Raw genomic sequence first — 23585 nt, 5'->3', positions numbered from 1 at the left:
CAAATTACAACTTATTGCATTCAGCATTTATATGTAACAATAAAGAAACAAAAAACAAATACCGAAGTGCCAGAATAAATACATCTAAGGGTATGTTTCCACGGTCAGGAAACGCTGCTTGTTTGACGCTGCGCAGAGCTGCAGCGTCAAACAAGCAGCGTCCAGATGTTCCAGCATAGTGGAGGGGATTTTATGAAATCCCGTCTCCACTATGCGTGGAAACCCGCACGCGGCGGTCCTGCGACTCCGGACATGCTGCGCGTCTTTTCAGATCGCAGCATGTCCGTACACCTTGTGGGGACGCAGCGTCCCCGCAAGGCATATCACAGGGCGCTATGGGAGAGAGCGATCATCCCGGATGTGAAGAGTTAACACATCCGGCATGATCGCGTCCCAGAAAGGGGGCGGGGCTTAGCGCCGAGCGGCTTTGCCGCTGCGGCGATACCGCCGGCCATCCTGACAGTGGAAACATACCCTTAGGGTATGTGTCCACGTTCAGGATTGCATCAGGATTTGGTCAGGATTTTCCATCAGTATTTGTAAGCCAAAACCAGGAGTGGAACAATTAGAGGAAAAGTATAATAGAAACATATGCTCCACTTAAGCATTTATCACCCACTCCTGGTTTTGGCTTACAAATACTGATGGAAAATCCTGACCAAATCCTGATGCGATCCTGAACGTGGACACATACCCTTAATCATCATAACAACTTGCTCAGCATTTTCAACCTGAATTCATTGAACAAGCCAAAAGATAAAAGGTGATCACATCCTCAAGTGTGATTTTCTAAATACAGTCTCGTCCTAATTATGTTAAAAACAAGATTAAAAGAACCAATATTTTTACCACCTATTTATACATGGAACAATTTTTTTTCTACTATATCACTAAACATGTCATTTCTGAAGTGTTTAAGAAGAATAGTCCAGTAGTTAAATCCTCGTACTATAAAATATGAACTAATCAAACAATTAATAGTAGATTTTTACACTGGCCTGTTATCATCAATGTGTCCCTTCTAGTGGGTGAAATGTCATCTTGTCCATAAGCGCTCACTAGCAATGGCCGTTTCCTTCTGTGTCAGAGTATGTGCGGCTGTCATGGTGCTCGGCTCCACCTGAGTTAATATCTGATTTTTGTTCACTTTTACAATGTCTGATTTTCTTGGATAGACATAGGACGGCGCTGGACCAGAAGGTGCAGAAAAGTCACTTCTATGTCTAAATTTTCACAATCTTTGGAGAGTCCAGTAGCCGCCAGCGCCGATCATATTCACAGGTCACATCACCAGTTATGTCATCCATTGCCGATCTTGTGCCGCCTTCTACCACGTCATGGACGTCACTGTCTTTATTTCCACTACATGGGATGACAGTCCGGTATTGCGGAGTCCCTGTGATGGGTTCTGCTTCCTGTAACCGATGTTATAACAAACTCTCCTCCTCCCCGTAGTCCTGGTTTGTACAATACATGAACTGGACGTTAAGAGTATTTTTCTCCCTCCATTTGAGGAGTTGCCTGGGTGATAAGATTTGGTGTGAATATGGCCTCTGGAGGCCCGAGCTGCCGGCCTGTCATCTGCTCTGCAGTCACCGTCTACCCCTGGTCATTCTCAGCCCTAACAAAGCTTCTCCTCTGTCCTCTCATGCTTCTATGTGGTAACATAATAAAATAATACAGTAATATCTAACAATCATGGATTATTTGGTAAATCTAGACCCCACACTGTTAGACCACAGGCTGAACAGATCTGAAATCGAGATTTTTGAACTGACACTGTAATAGTTTTATTTTTTAAAATATGATCCCATCATGATCCCATCTTGTATTTTGGTACAGATGTGAATAGGAGCACAGCAGGGACATGTGCAGTTTTTGAAATTTTTAAATTAAACGTTTTTTTCGGAAATGCGTTTTAAAGTTTTGCGCCTGTGTTCGCATAGGTAAATTATTATCAAAGATACTCTTGTGACATATCTGGTGAAAGCCTGTACTGTTCTGAGTAGAATTGTGTTTATTTTGTTTCTCTATCTCTTTTCTAGCCTGAGTTATGGGGAGAAATGTAAAGGCAGGCAACACCGAAATTCGCACTTTTTCCGAACTTTGAAAATCAATAAAAAATAAAAAAAAAATCTAGAATTTTTCTTTCTTCGCATTTTGCATTCTCTGACACACTATTACCAAATAACAAAATCTCAAAAGAATTAAAAATATAGTGGTAAAAATCATTGGTTCACTTGACATGGAATGACCCTATAGTGAACGCGCAACTTGCCCAAAACACAGCGACTAAGGGTACTGTCACACTCTGCAACTTTCCAATGATCACGACCAGCGATACGACCTGGCCGTGATCGTTGGAAAGTCGTGTGGTCGCTGGGGAGCTGTCACACAGACCGCTCTCCAGCGACCAACGATGCCGAGGGCCCCGGGTAACCAGGGTAAACATCGGGTTACTAAGCGCAGGGCCGCGCTTAGTAACCCGATGTTTACCCTGGTTACCATCGTAAAAGTAAAAAAAACAAAAACGTACATACTCACATTCCGGTGTCCGTCAGGGTCCCTCGCAGTCTGCTTCCCGCTCTGACTGAGTGCCGCCGTAAAGTGAAAGCAGAGCACAGCGGTGACGTCACCGCTGTGCTCTGCTTACTTTCCGGCCGGCAGTCAGTCAGAGCGGGAAGCGGACTGCGAGGGACCCTGACGGACACCGGAATGTGAGTATGTACTGTTTGTTTGTTTTTTTTACTTTTACGATGGTAACCAGAGTAAACATCGGGTTACTAAGCGCGGCCCTGCGCTTAGTAACCCGATGTTTACCCTGGTTACAAGCGAACGCATCGTTGGATCGGTGTCACACACACCGATCAACGATGACAGCGGGAGATCCAGCGACGAAAGAAAGTTCCAAACGATCTGCTACGACGTACGATTCTCAGCAGGGTCCCTGATCGCTGCTTCGTGTCAGACACAGCGATATCGTATGGATATCGCTGGAACGTCACGGATCGTACCGTCGTAGCGACAAAAGTGCCACTGTGAGACAGTACCTTTAGGGTACTGTCACACAGTGCAATTTTGATCTCTACGACGGCACGATTCGTGACGTTCTAGCGATATCGTTACGATCTCGCAGTGTCTGACACGCTACTGCGATCAGGGACCCTGCTGAGAATCGTACGTCTTAGCAGATCGTTTGAAACTTTCTTTCGTCGCTGGATCTCCCGCTGTCATCGCTGGATCGTTGTGTGTGACAGCGATCCAGCGATGCGTTCGCTGGTAACCAGGGTAAACATCGGGTTACTAAGCGCAGGGCCGCGCTTAGTAACCCGATGTTTACCGTGGTTACCAGCGTAAAAGTAAAAAAAACCAAACCGTACATACTCACCATCTGATGTCCGTCAGGTCCCTTGCCGTCTGCTTCCTGCTCTGACTGACTGCCGGCCGGAAAGTGAGAGCAGATCACAGCGGTGACGTCACCGCTGCGCTCTGCTCTCACTGTACGGCCGGCAGTCAGAGCGGGAAGCAGACGGCAAGGGACCTGACGGACATCAGATGGTGAGTATGTACGTTTTTTTTTTTTTTTACTTTTACTCTGGTAACCACGGTAAACATTGGGTTACTAAGCGCGGCCCTGCGCTTAGTAACCCGATGTTTACCCTGGTTACCCGGGGACTTCGGCATCGCTCCAGCGCCGTGATTGCAACGTGTGACCGCAGTCTACGACGCTGGAGCGATAATCATACGACGCTGCAACGTCACGAATCGTGCCGTCGTAGCGATCAAAATTGCACTGTGTGACAGTACCCTTAGATGTCACATAAGATCTGTGTATACACAGAAACCACTTTATAAACAAACAGTCAATTTAAAGGATGCGCTGCCAGCACAGTGCATGCTAATAAGGTAAGTCACAAAGAGTATTCTAAGGTGCGAGAGGACCCGAATAGGGCAATTACATGGCGGCAGAACCATTCGCATGGCTAAAGGAGGGAAGGATAATACTTAGCAATCCAAGGTGGGGGTTCTCATGGAGCATTATGCGCTCCCTGATATCATCTAATAGCCATGGGCTTTTTAAACTGTCATTAATCTTGCTTCTGCTCTATTATATTTTTGGTGATTCCCTGTTTCTTGCATAACACTTTTTTCGCGGTTGAACCTTTATTACATAGCAGCGTCATATGCTCTCAGAGAAATCCTTCAAAAACTGGCGCATGTGAGACGTTGCCACTCAGCATGGCTGTTGGCTACTAATAATGATGGCGTAAAGGGCATATTTGCACCTCCTGTTCACATCTTCACGCAGGAGCTGCATACAGTGAAACGCATGGCAGGAACCACCCAATATTACAGAGCAACATAGTGGCCCAATGGTATGTTTTCCTGTACCAGATGGCTTAGGTTTGTTGCCTGTGAGCAATAACCATGCATCAATGCCTATTATTTCCGTGGTATTTCTGTGCTGTTTTTGCTCAGTGACGACAAACTACACAGAAAAACCCATATAACGTGTATATAGTATGGCAGCTTTTGTCTGCCTTGCATACTAGTAGTGCCATACAGCAGATCAGAATACACCTTTCACACATCCATCTTTTGCTGAGTACAGACCTGTAGTGCACAAACTCGCCTCAGGTCCCCTGACCCGAACTCAGTTGCAGACTGCAGCGCTTTGCTTTTTCCATCACTTATAGTGAATGAATGGAGCAATGGTGCACATGCTTGTCCACCATCCCATTCTTAGCAGTTGGACCCTTGTCAATCAGCAAGTGTCTAAATTACATGTGTGATTTTCAAATGAATTCCCACACGTTTGATCATTGACTAAGGGTCTGTTTACACGGAACAACCAGCAGCAGTGAACTTTTACCATTTGGCAGTCATTTAATAGCCTGCTTACACAGGCAGACCAGAGTAAACGATGCGCACTGAGCAATCTGTATAGAGCGCTCAGTGCGCGTAGGCTGCCACTGTTCTCTGCAGCGCGAGTCCTATTTATATAGGACGGTGCACCGCTGAGAATGATTTTGTGCTGTATGAAGCACCATTTCACCCAATTTGCGAGCCAATTTTGCTTTTTCTTTTTCTTTTTCACACAGAAAAATTACCGTGACATGAGCACTCTTGCCTATTGTGCACAATCTTTCAGTGTAAATGCCTTAGTCACCCCATTTAAGGTCAAAGGGTCTGTGGAAAACAAAGTAAAGTTGGATGGAAAGCAACTGCTTTTGACTCATAAAATGCAGTCATAATATAAATCCATGTGGATTTGCGAATATGAAATCTACCCATGGTCACTGCACTGGCGATGTGGATGACGCTTTCTCAGATGTTAAATCTGCAGGTTTTTGGGCAGGTTTTTCCGCCCTGTGTGGACACAGCCGAATGCCTCATTCAGAAAGTCTATTGGGAAGATTTGCACACTTTGGATGTTTTTGGCTTATGAATACTAATGAAGGATTCTGCTTGGGGCTAGTCTCGCTGGCTGATTGTGGCTTATCACCCTACTGACACTACAGGCTCAGTGGCGGCTCATGTGTTAATATAACACACTTTCACTTGGCAGAAGCTGCCCATTTTGCTTCTATTTGAGGCTCTTAGCCCTCAGCTGTTCACGGGTATGTCCCCTTTACCAGTAATAGTTTTGTGCTTTGACTTGTCAAGTAAATGAATGTCACAAGAGCTGGCGATGACCTGCAGTGTAATCTCCCCAGCCAGTGCCCCCTGCCATGCAACCATCTGTATAGTGGGGGGGCGGCGATCTGGTGGCCACGTTCCTCTATGTACAACTGTACTTTCCACCAGCTTATCTGCTCCATGGTTAGTGGCTAGTTCCTCTATGGAGCTCCAATAATGACAGCCATCAGCAGTTGTAGCTGTTTCTAGGGACTTGAGAGCCCTAGAGTGCTGTTTTGTGAGCACCGCGCACTCCAAAATTATGCAGTAGAGCGTGAGTAACCACAACCTCACTCCCATGTTTTCCAGGAGGTTCTTTTTAACATGAAGCCTAGCATTGCCACACTCCTGTCACATCTGTCCCATCCAGTGTGTACTAATCTTACACCGGTATCTAGGGGATGCAGCTTTGTTTATAAGAAGGGCCGAATCTCTCCACGAAGGGCAGCAGATGGCAATATTTTATCGGGAAATTGGTAGCGCAGTTCCCTATTGTGGCACCCAGAGTGATGGTTCCTTATGTGCTAGTGCCTTCAACCCTCTTGGTAAGAACCTGCAATATGTGCCAGAGAAATGGCCATTGGCCTCCCATTTATACCTGTTGTATGGGCCGCCCCAGAGTAATAATTAGGTTTCATTCTGAGCATTTTAAGACTTGGCAGTGCTCACTTGGTATTTTAGGCATGTAACACTAATGGTTACAGCAGGCGTCGCCTCTAAATGACAAAAAGTCATTGTTACATGGACCTGGCCGAGAGAAATCTGTTCCCTGTTGTTCTAGACACTGGAGCAGCTTGTGCTGTGGGCCGTGCATATGCGCTGGATTCCATAATCCTGTGGATTATATGAGCTTGCTTATTGAGCAGATACTCCTGCAGTTGGCCACTAATATGCTTTAAAGCCACTGGATTTCATACTAAGTAATAACCTTCCCCCATATGTGTGTGAGGGGTGGCCGTCGGATAATACATACATGGATATATAATTTTTTACTGGATTGAAATAAACTTAGGCTGATATATCTCGCTTCTATTTGCAGCAGAAACCCCTTTTTTTCTAGCGAATGGTGGGGGGCCACAGAGTCCACCACTGGTGATATCTATACTTGTATACTTGCTCTTGTTTCAGAGGATGCTTTGCTTTTTTCTTTTTTTTTATTTGACACTAATCTAATGCAGCTGGTGGCTTTATGGGTCACAGTAAGGAACTTATGAGTGTGAATGGGAGGTAGTGCTGGTTTGTAGTGCTACCTCCTGTACATTTTCAGGATCAATGGGGGTCAGACTACCTCCAATCCTAAAGTATTGGTGTATACTTCTGACAGACTCCAACTTAAGGTGAATCTTTCTGTAGGACCATCCCTCCTAAGCCGTCTATATTAGCATGTAGGTTATAGGAAGCTGAATAACATGATAACCTTGATATATGGGAACCAATGTCTTCTTCCAGAGAAATCCACTTTTTTTCATAATATATAAATGAGCTGTTAAAGGGAATCTGTCACTTCATTTTTCGCACATAAGCTGTGTTCACCTCCATTAGGGGCTTATCTATAGCATTCTGTAATGCTGTAGATAAGCCCCCAATGTCACCTGAAAGATAAGAAAAACAAGTTATATTATACTCACCCAGGGGCGGTCCCGGTCCGATGGGCATCACAAGTCCGGGTTTTGTTTTTGTTATCTTTTAGGTTACATTGGGGGTGTTTATCTACAGCATTACAGAATGCTGTGGATAAGCCCTAATGGCGGTGACCGCAGCTTATAGCGGCAAAATGAGGTGACAGACGGACACTGATGTCCCTGAGAATCTGCCTTCAGAGGTTATTATAAACTACATGGTATCCCGATTCTAACGCATCGGGTATTCTAGAATATGTATGTCGTTTATTTATGAAGATTTTAGAATAATACATTGAATACACAGGATTCGGCCGGCCGCGACCAACTGCACCTGTCTGCTGATTGTTCGCGGCCGGCCATGTAGTATATAACAGCCCACGCAGTATATAGCACAGCCCACGCAGTATATAGCACAGCCCACGCAGTATATAGCACAGCCCACGCAGTATATAGCACAGCCCACTCAGTATATAGCACAGCCCACGCAGTATATAGCACAGCCCACGCAGTATATAGCACAGCCCACGCAGTATATAGCACAGCCCACGCAGTATATAGCACAGCCCACGCAGTATATAGCACAGCCCACGCAGTATATAACAGCACACGTAGAATATAACACAGGCCGCGTAGTGTATTGCACAGCCCACGCAGTATATAACAATGTGGGCATCATATCCCTGTTTCAAAAAAAATAATTAAAATAAAGAATAGATATATACTCACCTTCCGTTGGCCCCGGATCCAGGCGAAGCGTTTACCGACGCTCCTCGCGCGCTCCGGTCCCAAGAGTGCATTGCGGTCTCGCGAGACCGCTACGTCATCCTCTCGCGAGACCGCAATGCATGGAGCGGTCACTGGGGCGTCGCGAGGAGCGGGAAAGGCCGGTTCTGGATCCGAGGGGCCGACGGACGGTGAGTATAATATAACGATTTTTATTTTTTTTTAATTATTTTTAACATTAGATCTTTCTACTATTGATGCCGCATAGACAGCATTAATAGTAAAAAGTTGGTCACACAGGGTTAATAGCAGCAATAACGGAGTGTGTTACACCGTGGCATAACGCGGTCCATTGCCGCTGCCATTAACCCTGTGTGAGCGCTGACTGGGGGGGGGGGGGTTTGGAGCGGATGCCGGGCACTGACTGTGGGGAGTAAGGAGCGGCTATTTTGCCGCCGTACTGTGCCCGTCGCTGATTGGTCGTGGCCGTTTTGCCGCGACCAATCAGTGACTTGGATTTCCATGACAGACAGAGGCCGCGACCAATGAATATCCGTGACAGACAGACAGACAGAAAGACGGAAGTGACCCTTAGACAATTATATAGTAGATGAAAGGGGGTGTTACTAGCATGAGACACACAGATCAGGAGAGTAGACTGTCAATCATTACATGTTTCAAGTGGTAACGCCACCTTTCATTTGAATTAAACCCTGAAGGCAGATTCTCATGGAAATCTATGTCTGGCCCATAGATCTTTAGGGTATGTGCACACGTTGGATCCGCCGCGGATTGGCCACTGTGGATTCGCAGCAGTTTTCCATGCGTTCTACAGTACCATGTAAACCTATGGAAACCAAATCCGCAGTGCACATGCAGCGGAAAATACCGTGTGGAAACGCTGCTGTTTATTTTCCGCAGCATGTCAATTCTTTGTGCGGATTCCGCAGCGTTTTACACCTGCTCCTCAATAGGAATTCGCAGGTGTAAAACCGCAGGTGAAATCCGCACAAAAAACGCAGGAAATCAGCAGTGAGGCTACGTTCACACTAGCGTTGTGCGCCGTTGCGTCTGCGACGCAACGCACAACGCACGCAAAATCGCGTCAAAACGCACGCAAAAACGCTGCGTTTTGCGACGCATGCGTCGGTTTTTGCCGAAAATCGGACGCAAGAAAAATGCAACTTGTTGCGTTTTCTTGGTCCGACGCTTGCGGCAAAAAAGACGCATGTGTCCCCCATGTTAAGTATAGGGGCGCATGACGCATGCGTCGCCGCTGCGTCGCCGACGCAAACCCGACGCACATTAGCTTAACGCTAATGTGAACGTAGCCTTACTCCGCAGGTAAAACACAGTAAGTTTTGCCTGTGGATTTTTTAAAAACGCATTTTTCAAAATCCGCACACGAATCTGCAACGTGAGCACATAGCCTTACAGCCAACTTAGGCTACTAATGTGCTTGCAGGATGCGTGTTTTGCCCATAGACTTGTATTAGTGACGGATGGGCACACGTCGCATCCGTCGTCTGAACGGATCCGTCGTGTTTTGGCGGACGCGACGCACAAGAAAACGTTCAATGTAACTTTTTTTTTTGCAACGTGGCCGCCGTTTTCGACCATGCATGTGCGGCCGAAACTCCGTCCCCTCCTCCCCGCTCACCACAATGGGCAGCGGATGCGTTGCAAAACGGCATCCGCTGCCCACGTGCTAAATTTAGCACAACGTCCGTTGGGCCGACGGTTTGCGACGGCCCCGTACCGACGGAAGTGTGAAAGTAGCCTTAGGGTATGTGTCCACGTTCAGGATTGCATCAGGATTTGGTCAGGATTTTACGCAGGTAAAATCTGCACCTGAGGTCACTGGCAGGTCACCTGCGGTGTTCTTGCGTTGTTTGAGCATTGTAAGGACATGCTGCATTCTGAAAAGACGCGCCGCATGTCCGTTTCCGCGGGTCTGCCGCATGCGTCTTTTAATGCATAGTGGAGACGGCATTTCATGAAATCCCCTCCACTATGCTGTATCATCTGGACGCTGCGTGTTTGATGCTGCGGCTCTACGCAGCGTCAAACACGCAGCGTTTCCTGACCGTGGAAACATACCCTTACATGTCAAGTGAAGAAAAACTGGGATTTCTCTGAAATAAGACATCCGATCGCAGATATAATTTTATTCAGCGTCCTATGACCTGCATGCTCATATAGACGGCTTAAGGGCTCATACTCACCTGCGAGAAACTCGGATGAGTCTCGCACGGCAATACCCGGCACTGCACGCGGACAAATTCCCTTTTAATATGCAGGTTTACTTTTCAGCTCAAAACTTCTTTAGGCGATATGCCACATCAAAGGGGACGGACTCTCCAAATGGTAAAGCAAAATTGTATGGAAGCTTGGAAACCCCTCTGAAAAAGTTGCGCACAGCAGTCTTTTAAGCACTATTGGCACTTATTTAGTGATTGGTGGGAATGGCAGCATTGGCCACCCCCCTCTCCTTCTATCGATTAGATATTGGTGGCGCAACCTAGAAAGATGAACCCAGGCAGGCTGGCTTTTGATAGGTCGTTCAAGGACACACATCTGCTGATGGACTAATAGTTGCATTTTTGATTCTCCCATGTTTTGTTGTTTTCTTATTGGATCATTCCTGCCCCTAAAAATATCAATTAAAGTAAATAATTCTTAGTGCACTGCTGTACATGCAGCTCCCTTGTATTCGCCGACCAGTCTTTCTGCGTCAGATATTGCTGCATTCTCTCCCTCTGCCTTTCCTGTTTTTCTTTCCAATCCTCCTTGTGTGGTATCATTTTTCTTGTCAGTATGCTCACCGGGGCCAAGTAGTTTCCTATGGGTGTAGCCCTGATCACGGAAGTATTTGGCAGCCACTGACCTACTTATTTCTTGGAATCTAATTGAGCCAAAGCTTTAGCACACAACCATAAACATCAGATGTGTCAGATCTTCACTCCTGCTCCAATCAAGGCTTTCTGTAAAGTAAGCAGTGTATGTACTGGATGATAATCTACCATTACGTGTAGCGCTATCTGCTGTGGCCGTAAATCAGAAGCTTGGATTTCATTGTCAGGGTGCACATTTATTCCATTGGCGAAGGTGACGTCCAGAGAAAACCACTGAGCCTTGGCCACTACTGGTTAGGGGCGCATAGAGGGAATACAAAGTGTCTCCAGTAGGACGTCGACTTCATGAGTATTTTTATTGTTGAAAGTTATTCAAAAGTATAACAAAACGACAGTGGCATAAGGTCCGTGCCACCCCTAAGGACCACGGCTCTGCTGCAGGTGGGCACTTTCATGGAGCTACAATACATCTTGATTTTATTTAATTTTTATAGGAGGCGCCATGTTTCCTTTCTTTCCCTAGCCCATTGTATTCCTTTTATCACAGGTTCGTATATAGAGACGCACACCGTGTCCGCTTTCTAGACATTTTACCTGCCAAAATAATAACCCTTTTGACAGACTCTACCAATCATAGAAAATTATACTCCTTGAGGTATCAGGCGTTTTTATATATTTTTGGCCTGCATACGCCTCCGTTTGTTTTAAATTTTGTCCTTTCGTGTTTTATGTTTGTGTAGCCACATTATTTTTCCCATTTTTGGGGAACTTGTATTGACTCATTTGTGGTAGTCCTATGTAAATCGACGTAATTTTCTTCTAAGAATTTTGTTAGCTGATTGTAGCAAATCTTTGTGTACTTGTGCGCCGTTCTGTGTGTGTAGCGGACCTGTCTAGAACAAGTACAGGCATTACAAATTGTGTCCCCACCTGATACAAGCAGCAATACTTTAGTCATTCGCTCACTGCAGATACTTTCAGCTGAGGAAATGGCTAGAAATCTTTGGAAAATCGTGTAAAATGAGTGTTTTCACCTTGTGTGACTATGATTCTGTAATAATCTTACATACTGTACGTTATACATTACTTTTAAAGCAGATTTTCATGTTGAACATGTGGCAGTCATTACACTTTTAGCCCTTGTAGACCTGCTTTTGTGGCTGTGCGAGGTCCTTAGGCTGGGTGCACACAATCCGGAAGTGGCAGCGCTTGGAACGCAGCGCATGTTCACTGTGTCCAAAGCGCTGTAGTCTATTGAACGCAGGTAAATCCGCATGTGTTCACTGAACCCCGTGGATTCACCGCGTCTAATACATTCTTCTGCAGACTGGAGAGACACACCACATGTCCCTCTCCGCAGGTGAGCCACGTCTGATTTCTTGAAATCCCATCCACCATGCTGTAACATCTGGACGCTGCACAAGTACGGAGTGTCCAACCCGTAGCGTTTACTGATCGTCTGCACATACCCTTATGCTTTCTTACTGTGCCTTCTCACTCTGCTGCCGTCTATAGCCTATGTACCGCATTGCAGCAATCCAGATTACAAAAAAAAATTCACATAGGATTTAACTAAAATTTTTAGTCTCCAAATAATTTTATACATGAACAAACGTTTTAATTTCATAAATCAATAGTACATATGAGCATAAGCAACTTTACCATTACTAAGATATGAGATGGCAGGTGCTACAGAAAGGATTCTATGTAGACAGGAGAAGGCAGATACACTTTTTTTTTGCAAGTTCTGAAACAGTTAGTTCTCCATAGAACTTTGAGCACCAACCGTCATCTCCTATCTCAGTAATGGGAAAATCTGTATTCACTGAAGCCAGTGTGAAATCCTATGCCAATATATTGCACTTGCAGCTCTCCTGCCCTCCCCTCCTATTCACCCTCCGCGTCCTGTGTCTAAGGCTTCTTTCACACTTCAGTTGTTTGGCGTCAGTCTGCTCCGACATAGTGACGGATCGACGGATCTGTTACTTGGGGGTTGTCTGGGAAAAGTATCTACTTTTTGGAGCATGCGCAATTAAAAAAGCGGATTGGGGCGACGGATCCGCCAAATGACGGTCGCGAGGTATCCGTCGCCCATAGGCGGCGATTCTATGGAATGGCGGACGTGACGGATCCGTCGCGAACCGCCATTTTGGCGCAGACAAAAAATGTTATAATGTCCGTCAATGTCTAGATGACGTCCGCCAAATCTAGGCGGATCCGTCACATGGCGGATGGAATGGACGACCATCCGCCACAATCCGTCGCTAATGCAAATCTATGGGAAAATAGCGGATCCGCCCCCAAAAAATGGCGGATCTGCTATTTGACAAAAACGGCGGATTCAAACTGACGCCAAAAGACTGAAGTGTGAAAGAGGCCTTAATGGACAGGTCACTGTTGTTTCATTGACCAGCTTTCCCCTCTCAGAGATCTCATGTAAGCTCCTTTAGTGCCCGGGAGGAGGCACATGCTCATTAAGACCCTCATGACCTTGCAAGGCCCAGTGTATCGATTTGCACAAGCACTGCCCCAGGAAGTGAGATCTCTGTAGGGAAGTAAAAGTAACCTGTCAGACTGACATCGAAAGTGGGAGGGAAATGAGGGGGTGGCAGAAGAGCTGCAAGTGCAGTGTCCCACCCTGAAGCCCTTGCACCTCATTAGCATATGATTTCAAGGCTTGGTTACTATAGTCTGGGTAAGGCTTCAATCCGCATGAATCCCCTGTACATACATCCCATCAGATTGAGGTCCCTTTTGAGGGAACCGGTCATTAGATTAATCTAATCTGGACCACGGACAGCATGAATCAGACCTGACTGCGCAGTTACAGACAAGTACAGTGGGGCAAAAAAGTATTTAGTCAGTCAGCAATAGTGCAAGTTCCACCACTTAAAAAGATGAGAGGCGTCTGTAATTTACATCATAGGTAGACCTCAACTATGGGAGACAAACTGAGAAAAAAAAATCCAGAAAATCACATTTTCTGTTTTTTTATCATTTTATTTGCATATTATGGTGGGAAATAAGTATTTGGTCAGAAAAAAACCAATCAAGATTTCTGGCTCTCACAGACCTGTAACTTCTTCTTTAAGAGTCTCCTCTTTCCTCCACTCATTACCTGTAGTAATGGCACCTGTTTAAACTTGTTATCAGTATAAAAAGACACCTGTGCACACCCTCAAACAGTCTGACTCCAAACTCCACTATGGTGAAGACCAAAGAGCTGTCAAAGGACACCAGAAACAAAATTGTAGCCCTGCACCAGGCTGGGAAGACTGAATCTGCAATAGCCAACCAGCTTGGAGTGAAGAAATCAACAGTGGGAGCAATAATTAGAAAATGGAAGACATTCAAGACCACTGATAATCTCCCTCGATCTGGGGCTCCACGCAAAATCCCACCCCGTGGGGTCAGAATGATCACAAGAACGGTGAGCAAAAATCCCAGAACCACGTGGGGGGGACCTAGTGAATGAACTGCAGAGAGCTGGGACCAATGTAACAAGGCCTACCATAAGTAACACACTACGCCACCATGGACTCAGATCCTGCAGTGCCAGACGTGTCCCACTGCTTAAGCCAGTACATGTCCGGGCCCGTCTGAAGTTTGCTAGACAGCATTTGGATGATCCAGAGGAGTTTTGGGAGAATGTCCTATGGTCTGATGAAACCAAACTGGAACTGTTTGGTAGAAACACAACTTGTCGTGTTTGGAGGAAAAAGAATACTGAGTTGCATCCATCCAACACCATACCTACTGTAAAGCATGGTGGTGGAAACATCATGCTTTGGGGCTGTTTCTCTGCAAAGGGGCCAGGACGACTGATCCGGGTACATGAAAGAATGAATGGGGCCATGTATCGTGAGATTTTGAGTGCAAACCTCCTTCCATCAGCAAGGGCATTGAAGATGAAACGTGGCTGGGTCTTTCAACATGACAATGATCCAAAGCACACCGCCAGGGCAACGAAGGAGTGGCTTCGTAAGAAGCATTTCAAGGTCCTGGAGTGGCCTAGCCAGTCTCCAGATCTCAACCCTATAGAAAACCTTTGGAGGGAGTTGAAAGTCCGTGTTGCCAAGCGAAAAGCCAAAAACATCACTGCTCTAGAGGAGATCTGCATGGAGGAATGGGCCAACATACCAACAACAGTGTGTGGCAACCTTGTGAAGACTTACAGAAAACGTTTGACCTCTGTCATTGCCAACAAAGGATATATTACAAAGTATTGAGATGAAATTTTGTTTCTGACCAAATACTTATTTTCCACCATAATATGCAAATAAAATGATAAAAAAACAGAAAATGTGATTTTCTGGATTTTTTTTTTCTCAGTTTGTCTCCCATAGTTGAGGTCTACCTATGATGTAAATTACAGACGCCTCTCATCTTTTTAAGTGGTGGAACTTGCACTATTGCTGAATGACTAAATACTTTTTTGCCCCACTGTATGTTTTACTCTGAAACTCTTGAGCATTTATTTCAGAGAACACCTAGTTTGAAGAGGCTGCTGAGGACTATAAGGAGAAACCTGACTAGTCCGATGTGGCCCCGCTACAGCTGATTGATGGGTTTCTCCATTGTGTGTGCACATCCCGGCCTCTGCTTCATGTTACCCGTTCTTCAGGCAGAATGAATCTAGCGACAGGTTGCCTTCATTACACCTGGGTTGCACGGGTGTAACATGTTACATCTTATACCTGAGTTATAGTGCTGTTATACCTGGGTCATGGGGTACTTATATTATGCTTCTTTATATCTGGGTCATGGAGAAAAGTCTGATTATAACATGAAAACAATCCCAGGTGGTATAGCTATGTATAACGGACGCAGTATAGGAAAACGTCCATACAGCTGCTGTTGTGTGAAGAGATTTGTTCACCACTCTACTTAAAATATTAACCCCCGGATAGGGGAACCTTCACTCCAAAATAAGTCTAGACACACCTGTGCCGATTATATGCTTTTCTAACCGAGGATGTTGTAATGGTGGATAGTATAGCAATACCCTTCCCTATTAGGACATGGAAGCAATAGTGTATAATGTAATTACCCCGCTCCCCCATGATACAGGTATTCCTACTTACAGTAGCTGTCCTCTGCGGTGTCCCTGGTTACTCATGTAGTAAAACTAAATATTGTGTTCAGGCCACTCCAGGCCTTTGTGACCGTCACATGTTAGGCCCATGGTGACCTCTGCCACTGTCCTCTCCCAGGGGTTTACTGTAGGTCACAGTAAAGATGTTATGACCCATCAAAGCCCATAAGCTGTGCTGCACTAATGGAGCTCTGCATTACTTGCTCCCACTCTGCTACCTGCCCGTGTCTGCTATGCTGAAGCTAGGAGCTATGCCACATACCCATTACATCCAGTTTAAAACCACAATGTGTGAGTAAAATGTCACGAAGCATTGCTGGGGGAGAGCACAAACCTCAAAAGATCTGGCGCTCCTGTGCACACACCTGTGTTAGGGTTCATGTGAGCGCAGAGGACAGCGCCTGGGATGCACATTTGGAGATCATAAAACCAGAGCTCAGTGTAACATCTAACCTGGGAGGGTTTCGTCAAGGACCTATTGTGTATGTGCACTTTTAGGATGGTTTTGTGCAGTCTTAACCTATGAAATAATGTTAAAGGGAACCTGTCACCCCAAAAATTGTATATGAGATAAGGCAACCAGCATCAGGGGCTTATCTACAGCATTCTGTAATGCTGTAGATAAGCCCCCGATGTATCCTGAAAGATGAGAAAAACAAGTTCGATTATACTCACCCAGGGGCAGTCCCACTGCGGTCCGGTCCGATGGGCGTCACGGTCTGGCTCCGGCACCTCCTATCTTCATTCCATGACGTCCTCTTCTTTGCTTCCTGCCGCGGCTCCTGCGCAGGCGTACTTTATCTGCCCTGTTGAGGGCTGAGCAAAGTACTGCAGTGCGCAAGCGCCGGGAAAGGTCAGAGAGGCCAGACACCCATCGGACCGGACCGCCCCTGGGTGAGTGTAATCTAACCTTTTTATCTCATCTTTCAGGATACATGAAGGGGGGGGGGGGGGGTTTGGGGCTGGGGCGCTTATCTACAGCATTACAGAATGCTGTAGGTAAGCCCCTGATGCCAGTGGCCTTATCTCATATACGATTTTTGGGGTGACGGACTCCCTTTAACCTCTTGCATGACTGTAGTTCTTGTCTTAATGACCAGATGTGATGAGATTTTTGTTTGCTTTTTAGTTCATAAAATGTGGACCTCATTTCCACTTTATATTTTCTAGTAGTTTGCCTATCTTCATGTAAACTGGTGAGGATGGCTTCATTATGTTTCACCTATTTATTGCATGATCCAACATGGCAACTGGATAGGCGATGGCTACTGTAGTCATAATGTGACCCACTACACAGAAGACCATGCCGTATAGGCGCTCAGTGTTAAGCCTCACACTTGCTGACATGTTACAAGTAGTCTGTAATATGACTCGCTGTACATCTGATTGTATAAGGAGGCAGATGGAAGTTTTCCTTAATACGTGCCCCCAAACAATGAGAGCGTGGTCTTCCTGATGCTTGTTTGGCGTGCAGTGATCGCTCCTGAATCTTCAGCCTGGCTAAGTGGGATTCGAATGAGATCTTTTTGGCAGTGGCTTATCTCGTCCGAGATGAAAATGGCATGGTATTTGGGGGAGAGAAATCCTTTTCTCCTCCACGTCGTCTGTCATGGAAGGGTTGGGAGGCCACCCAATACGCATAGAATGGTTGGCCCGACACACCAAAATCAACTAGTTTAGCCAGCTTTCATCTGATGTATGAGGGGACTTACAGCATTCTCTGCCATATGCAATATTATGAAGACCGTCTTAGTCAGTTTGAGGTAATTTTCGATTCTCTACTACCTTTTATAATTCTATATAAAACCAAGGCTGTGGAGTCGGTAAGGCAAACCTCAGACTCCTCAATTTCCCTGACTTCCTGACTCCATCTCCACAGCACTGGTCACCACGGAGTATGTACATAAAGTGCAGCACAGATTCATCTCAACTAAAAGCCGAGATCCTTGGATCAGGAACAGAACTGACATTTATAGGACATTTCATAACTTTCACAAATTATGAAAATATTTACAGCACATCCTGCATTGTACTACTGTACCCAATTTATTATATATTTTCTGAGTTGGAATTGGTCCATATTTTATACTGAATCCAGTGCCACCAAAATGGATATCCGACGCCACAGCCCTGTACAAAACCATTAAAATACTTACAAATGACCATGTTCCCCAGTTTCCAGCGTCGCTCCGGACCTGTCTTGTATTGCCGACTGAGACACAGGGCTTACTGTGTGGGGCGTTGTAGCTTTCCTATGTAAGTCTATGATTTTACAGGATTTTTGGAGTATGCTTGAAATGCAAGCCCTACTCCAAAGATAAGCCCTAGTTACAGTCAGGACCGATGTTAGGAAAACGGGACCTGGGTGCCTCCACTCTCTTAAGACCCCCCCATCATTTCTACTCAGTTTGACTGCTCAAGGACCTTTGGTGACATCACGGTCATGAGTCCATGTCACTACAGATCCTTTAACTGTGGGAGTCTGGAGGAACTGAAGAGTTGACAGGCTGGTGTGTGTATATACAGTGGTGTGAAAGTGTTTGTCCCCTTCCTGATTTCCTATTCTTTTGTGTGTTTTTCACACTTAAATGTTTGAGATCACCAAATAAATTTAAATCTTAGACAATGATTACACAAGTAAACAGAAAATGTTGTTTATAAATGGAGGTCTTTATTATTGAGGGGGAAAAAATCCAAACCTACAGGGCCCTGTGTGAAAAGTGATTGCTCCAGACCCCAACCCCCCCACCCCTTTATGACATAAATTAACTGTGGTTTATCACATCTTTGGGAAGTGGAGTACAATTCCCCTAGCCACACCCAGGCCTGATTACTGCCACATCTGTTCTCAATCAAGACATCCCTTAAATAGGACCTGCCTGTGAAGTGGAAGTAGACCAAAAGATCCTCAAATACTAGATATCATGCCGCGATTCAGAGAAATTCTGGAACAAATGAGAAACAAAGTAATTGAGATCTATCAGTCTGGAAAGGGCTATAAAGCCATTTTTAAAGCTTTGAGACTCCAGCGAACCATAGTTAGAGCCAATATCCACAAATGGCAAAAACGTGGAGCAGTGGTGAACCTTCCCCGGTTCAGCCAGATGACCAAAATTACCCTAAGGGTATGTGTCCACCTTCAGGATGGCCGGCGGTTTGGACGGAGCGGCAAACCCGCTCCGCCCCCTTCTGTGACGCGATGATTCCGGATGTGTTCATTGCACACATCCGGCATTATCGCACCCCACACATAGGGCCCTGTGATTTACCTTGCGGCGGCGCAGCGTTGCCGCAAGGTAAGCGGACATGCTGCGATCTTAAAAGAGGCGCCGCATGTCCGGAATCGCAGGGCCGCCGGGTGCGTGTTACCACGCATAGTGGAGACGGGATTTGATAAAATCCCATCCATTATGCTGTAACATCTGGATGCTGCGTGTTTGACACTGCGGCTCTGCGCAGCGTCAAACACGCAGCGTTTCCTGAACGTGGAAACATACCCGTAGAGTGCAGCGACGACTCATCCAAGAGGTCACAAAAGACCCCACAACAACATCCAAAGAACTGCAGACCTCATTTGCCTCAGTTAAGGTCAGTATTCATGACTCCACCATAAGAAAGAGACTGGGCAAAAATGACTTGCATGTCATAATTCCAAGAAGAAAACCACTGCTGAGCAATAAGAGCATACAGGCTCCTCTCAGTTTACCAGACTTTTGGGAGAATACTGTGTGGACTGACGATACAAAAATTGAACTTTCTGTAAAGTAATTACATCTGGCATAGAAGTAACACATCATTTCAGAAAAGTAACATCATACCAACAGTAAAATATGGTGGTAGTGTGATGGTCTGGTGCTGTTTTACTGCTTCATGATCTGGAAGACTTGCTGTGGAACTATGAATTCTGCTGTCTACCAAAAAATCCGGAAGGAGAATGTTTGGCCATATATTTGTGACCTTAAGCTGAAGCACACTTGGGTTAGGCTACTTTCACACTAGCGTTAACTGCAATACGTCGCAAATGCGTCGTTTTGCCGAAAATACGCATCCAGCAAAAGTTCTTGCTGGATACGTTTTTTCGTCATAGACTAACATTGGCGACGCATTTGGAACGCATTGCCAAACGTTGTGTCCGTTTTGCGACGCTTGGGCGTGTGGTAGCGGACCGTCGGGAAAAAAAAACGTTACATGTAACGTTTTTTGCTCCCGACGGTCCGCTTTTTCCGACCGCGCATGCGCGGCCGGAACTCCGCCCCCACCTCCCCGCACTTCCCCGCACCTCACAATGGGGCAGCGGATGCGTGGGAAAAATGCATCTGCTGCCCCTGTTGTGCGGCGGAGACCACGCTAGCGTCGGGAACGTCGGCCCGACGCACAGCGACGGGTTGTTCCCGACGCTAGTGTGAAAGTAGCCTTATGCGCAGGACAATAATCCAGAACACACCAGCAAATTCGCCTCTGAATGGCTTGAGAAAAACAAAATTAAGACTTTGGAGTGGCCTAGTCAAAGTCCTGACTTTAACCCCTTCCTGACATCAGACGTACTATCCCGTCGAGGTGGGGTGGGCCCGTATGACCACCGACGGGATAGTACGTCATACGCGATCGGCCGCGCTCACGGGGGGAGCGCGGCCGATCGCGGTAGGGTGTCAGCTGCCTATCGCAGCTGACATCCGGCACTATGTGCCAGGAGCGGTCATGGACCGCCCCCGGCACATTAACCCCCGGCACACCGCGATCAAACATGATCGCAGTGTACCGGCGGTATAGGGAAGCATCGCGCAGGGAGGGGGCTCCCTGCGGGCTTCCCTGAGACCCCCGGAGCAACGCGATGTGATCGCGTTGCTGCGAGGGTCTCCTACCTCCTTCCTGGCTGCAGGTCCCGGATCCAAGATGGCCGCGGCATCCGGGTCCTGCAGGGAAGGAGGTGTCTTACCGAGTGTCTGCTCAGAGCAGGCGCTGGTAAGCCTGCAGCCCTGCACAGCAGATCGTCGATCTGGCAGAGTGCTGTGCACACTGCCAGATCAATGATCTGTGATGTCCCCCCCTGGGACAAAGTAAAAAAGTAAAAAAAAATTTTTTCCACATGTGTAAAAAAAAATAAAAAAAAAATTCCTAAATAAATAATAAAAAAAAAAAAATATATTATTCCCATAAATACATTTCTTTATCTAAATAAAAAAAAACAAAACAATAAAAGTACACATATTTAGTATCGCCGCGTCCGTAACGACCCAACCTATAAAACTGCCCCACTAGTTAACCCCTTCAGTAAACACCGTAAGAGAAAAAAAAAAAAAAAGAGGCAAAAAACAACGCTTTATTACCATACCGCCGAACAAAAAGTGGAATAACACGCGATCAAAAAGACTGATATAAATATCCATGGTACCGCTGAAAACGTCATCTTGTCCCGCAAAAAACAAGCCGCCATACAGCATCATCAGCAAAAAAATAAAAAAGTTATAGTCCTGAGAATAAAGCGATACCAAAATAATTATTTTTTCTATAAAATAGTTTTTATCGTATAAAAGCGCCAAAACATAAAAAAATGATATAAATGAGATATCGCTGTAATCGTACTGACCCGAAGAATAAAACTGCTCTATCAATTTTACCAAACGTGGAATGGTATAAACGCCTCTCCCAAAAGAAATTCATGAATAGCAGGTTTTTGGTCATTCTGCCTCACAAAAATCGGAATAAAAAGCGATCAAAAACGGTCACGTGTCCGAAAATGTTACCAATAAAAACGTCAACTCGTCCCGCAAAAAACAAGACCTCACATGACTCTGTGGAGCAAAATGTGGAAAAACTATAGGTCTCAAAATGTGGAGACGCAAAAACTTTTTTGCTATAAAAAGCGTCGCTGGTTTCACACTTGCGTTTTTGTCTGCAGCGTTTTTTGCACAAAAAAACGCATGCGTTTTTTCCCTATATTTAACATTGAAAACGCATGCGGTTTTTTTCTGCATGCGTTCATTTTCAGAAATACAACCTGCAGTATTTTCTTGCGTCTTTAAGCACATGCGTTTGTTTGCATTAAAAACGCATGCATTTTTATCGAAAAAAAACAGAAAAGCCACCCACCATCAAGGTGATAAAGGGATCCTAACCCTAACTCTACCCCTAACCTCACCCCTAACCGTTTAATGAACATTTTCTGACAGTCATAGTGCCACGTATTTCAGTGCCACGTATTTCAGTGCCACGTATTTCAGTGCCACGTATTTCAGTGCCACGTATTTCAGTGCCACGTATTTCAGTGCCACATATTTCAGTGTCACGTATTTCAGTGCCACGTATTTCAGTGCCACGTGTTTCAGTGCCACGTATTTGTGCCACGTATTTGTGCCACGTATCACGTATTTCAGTGCCACATATTTCAGTGCCACGTATTTCAGTGCCACGTATTTCAGTGCCACGTATTTCAGTGCCACGTATTTCAGTGCCTCGTATTTCAGTGCCACGTATTTCAGTGCCACGTATTTCAGTGCCATGTATTTCAGTGCCACGTATCACGTATTTCAGTGCCACGTGTTTCAGTGCCACGTATTTGTGCCACGTATCACGTATTTAAGTGCCACGTATTTAAGTGCCACGTATTTAAGTGCCACGTATTTAAGTGCCACGTATTTAAGTGCCACGTATTTAAGTGCCACGTATTTAAGTGCCACGTATTTAAGTGCCACGTATCTCAGTGCCACGTATCTCAGTGCCACGTATCTCAGTGCCACGTATCTCAGTGCCACGTATCTCAGTGCCACGTATCTCAGTGCCACGTATTTCAGTGCCACGTATTTCAGTGCCACGTATTTCAGTGCCACGTATTTCAGTGCCACGTGTTTGTGCCACGTATTTAAGTGCCACGTATCACGTATTTCAGTGCCACGTATTTCGGTGCCACGTGTTTCAGTGCCACGTGTTTCAGTGCCACGTGTTTCAGTGCCACGTGTTTCAGTGCCACGTGTTTCAGTGCCACGTGTTTCAGTGCCACGTGTTTCAGTGCCACGTGTTTCAGTGCCGCGTGTTTCAGTGCCGCGTGTTTCAGTGCCGCGTGTTTCAGTGCCGCGTGTTTCAGTGCCACGTGTTTCAGTGCCACGTGTTTCAGTGCCACGTGTTTCAGTGCCACGTGTTTCAGTGCCACGTATTTCAGTGCCACGTATTTCAGTGCCACGTATTTCAGTGCCACGCATTTCAGTGCCACGTATTTCAGTGCCACGTATTTCAGTGCCACGTATTTCAGTGCCACGTATTTCAGTGCCACGTATTTCAGTCACGTTTAGGGTTAGGGGTAGGGTTAGGGTTAGGGCTAGGGTTTGAGGTAAAGTTAGGGTTGGGGCTAAAGTTAGGGTTGGGGCTAAAGTTAGGGTTAGGGTTTGGATTACATTTACGTTTGGATTAGGGTTGGGATTAGAATTATGGGTGTGTCAGGGCTAGGGGTGTGGTTAGGGTTACCGTTGGGATTAGGGTTAGGGGTGTGTTTGGGTTAGGGTTTCAGGTAGAATTGGGGAGTTTCCACTGTCCAGGCACATCAGGGGCTCTCCAAGCGCGACATGGCGTCCAATCTCAATTCCAGCCAATTCTGCGTTGAAAAAGTAAAACAGTGCT

At 45.9% G+C, this 23585-nt stretch overlaps 1 protein-coding gene across 6 annotated transcripts in view; it reads left to right on the top strand.

The window, feature by feature from the left end:
• The window catches only part of GPATCH8 (G-patch domain containing 8), a 65216-nt gene that overhangs the window by 2200 nt on the left and 39431 nt on the right, over positions 1 to 23585 (top strand). The window lies entirely within an intron of this gene.

Source organism: Ranitomeya variabilis, chromosome 4, assembly GCF_051348905.1.
Source record: "Ranitomeya variabilis isolate aRanVar5 chromosome 4, aRanVar5.hap1, whole genome shotgun sequence".
Taxonomy (NCBI): domain Eukaryota; kingdom Metazoa; phylum Chordata; class Amphibia; order Anura; family Dendrobatidae; genus Ranitomeya; species Ranitomeya variabilis.
This window is presented reverse-complemented; position numbering and strand designations above follow the sequence as displayed.